Source organism: Cynara cardunculus, unplaced genomic scaffold (genome assembly GCF_001531365.2).
Source record: "Cynara cardunculus var. scolymus isolate 2C unplaced genomic scaffold, CcrdV1 Un_Scaffold_9766, whole genome shotgun sequence".
NCBI lineage: Eukaryota > Viridiplantae > Streptophyta > Magnoliopsida > Asterales > Asteraceae > Cynara > Cynara cardunculus.
Genome location: NW_020205243.1, coordinates 4,892 through 7,497, shown reverse-complemented (window position 1 = coordinate 7,497; position 2,606 = coordinate 4,892). Strand labels below are relative to the sequence as shown.

At 31.7% G+C, this 2,606-nt stretch overlaps 1 long non-coding RNA gene across 2 annotated transcripts; it reads right to left on the bottom strand.

Moving 5' to 3' along the window:
• Positions 1-44: 44 nt before the first annotated feature.
• Positions 45-1,734, bottom strand: LOC112505325. Of its 2 annotated transcripts, XR_003068375.1 has the most exons (6): positions 1,162-1,734; positions 915-1,086; positions 781-819; positions 646-689; positions 264-531; positions 45-173 (listed from the first exon to the last, which is right to left on the bottom strand). It is a non-coding gene; the product is annotated as an uncharacterized LOC112505325 (long non-coding RNA). The 2 variants fall into 2 exon arrangements; XR_003068374.1 differs by having other exon boundaries at positions 915-1,734.
• Between the last annotated feature and the right edge of the window lie 872 nt (positions 1,735-2,606).

The following is a 2,606-nucleotide window of genomic DNA, read 5'->3' as shown; positions in this document are numbered from 1 at the left end:
TACAATTGAGAAATAATTACGTCAACCCTGAGTTCGTTATCTGGAAGTGGAGACTAACATCATATTTCCCTTCCTTGCATAAGAAGAAAGATATTTACGTGAAGAGTACACGCCTTGTCGGAACATACCTGTTATATTCTTGTCCCTCGGAACATCAACCAACAATGACGAACCTGTGAAGAGAGAACAATCAACAATCAAACACGCAGCCTTTAATCAAATCACATAATTAAACACAATTAAGGACTACGATTTACGATTACCCATGAGCACTTCTAAATCGAGACTAACAACATTGAAGCCAGCATCAAAGTAATGATCAAACATACGTCCAGGGGCATCAACATGAATACCAACATGAGCAAGTAACTTTATAAGCGAAAAGTTGTAAAGTGATCCATTTATCATGGCGGCATTGAGCGAAAGTTGCTGCCTGATTCCTTCCTCAGGCAGCACAGTTGGTGTTYCTGAAGTTATCCGATGTTAGGGTTTTTGCASCTTAAGAAGCCATACCAAAAGCCATTTGTAGCTCTGATAACATCAAGAAAGGGTTTAAAACTTCAATTATAGGAGTATGCAGATATGCAATTGATCAACATACGCTTTCAGAAAAAAGTTATCAACTAACTTGAATCGAATACATACCTTTTATATTCTTGTCCCCATTACATAAACCAACAATGTCGGACCTGTGAAGACAGAACAATCAACAATCGAACACGCAACTTTAAATCAAAATCACATAACTAAACACAATTAAGGACTACGATTTACRATTACCATTGATCACTTCTAAATCGAGGCTATCAACATCGAAGTCTGCATCAAAGTAATGATCAAACATAYGTCCAGGGGAATCAACATGAATACCAACATGAGCATGTAACTTTATTAGCAAAAAGTTGTAAAGATACCTAAGTTCCTTTGCATAAGCAAAATGAATAGTAGCCAAGTGGAAAATCTGCAATGCAATATAAACAGGAGGTGTATCTTGGGCATCTTTCTACACTTTCAGAAACATACGCTTTGAGTAGGGCTGCAATTAACCTCTCTGAATACATCTGGCCCTCAACAATCCTTGCAGGCCTGATGATTCAAAACATTAGACTACACCTTATGATAAACATAAAAGATTAAGGGGCCTTTTACCAAACGACTTACCCATGTTATTTAATAACCCTCCATAGGCAAATAATTAAGTCTCTGAGTATTTCAACTTGCAGGCATGGCCATTATATGTGTTGGATCACAAATCCATAACTCCCACGGAAGTACTCAACCAGATATTTCATTGTACCTCTCTCATCACTGGAATACTTATGCTTGAAAGAAAAAAAGAATGAAGTGCCATGGCTCACAACATAGCCAAACTAAACACAGCCATTGTGGCATTGTCAACAAGCATGATCAACGAATCATTACCTCCAAACTATTGATTATATGGCCTGCAGAAAAATCTAGAAGAAAAATTGACGGTATGGGAAAAGGATTTCAGAGAGTAAAATGCAACATACCAGAGGGGTTGATGGCATGGAAACTTGGGATGGAGATCGAATATAGAGATGGATATCACACAGATTCAGTTTCCACAGAAATCTTGATTAATAACATGGGTTCTTGCTTCTAATCTCTTGACGTGAAGCCATTGGTTCTTGTTGTCACAGAAGCAGCGGTTGAGAAGAGGAGCGGAAATATGGAGAGTAATTGAGGGTCGTGGGGAGAGAATTGAAGTCGGGAAGGAAGGTATCATATTCATATATATTGTATTAGATATGATATATGGGTAGGAAGGAAGTGAACAAGAAGAACATCGATGAGTAACGGATATAAAAGATTTGCTATTTAATCGCATTTAATGAAATTAGTTCAAATCCTTAAATATATTTCCCTTCTTCAATCAAAAATCTTAGATTTCAATCATTTCTTTTTCCTTTTTGTCAAACATTTCTAAAATTTTCTTAAAATGTATCTTGATTTTAATGTCTTATTTTATATTTTGGCTCTATCGATGTTATAATGCGATTTTATGTTATTTTGGAAAASAGAAAATGTTTTTATTTTATAATGAACTATAAATTTGAAGATATTATAAAATTTTTAAAAAAATAATCGATATTATTATCAAATTAACTATTTAAAAGTTATTGTTTMTATGTAATTTCTTTATTTCAAATTTTTATTATAATTTAATTAAAGTTTAACAAAGAACTAATTTATTTTTGGTTTAAGATAACAATTAAGTATTATGTTAAAACTCAATGATTTTCTTAATTATATTATAATTTTTTATACTTAAGGTGATCTTTATCATGTATTTAATTATGTTTATCTGCAGTTAGTTATACGAATTTAAACATGAAGTTTTAATAAGATGTATTCATGCACATTCTATTTGTTATCTTGAATTTTTAGTAATATGTATTAATAAACAATATTTCATGCATAAAAATTTGTTTTTAAAAGTTTTTGTCAAATATTTTATAATATTATATATATATATATATATAACAGAAAATTATAATTTAAACCTTATAAAACACTTTATAATGTGATTATAATTAAAAATTAATAATGACAAATATCATCATGCCATAAAGTTAGCTTCT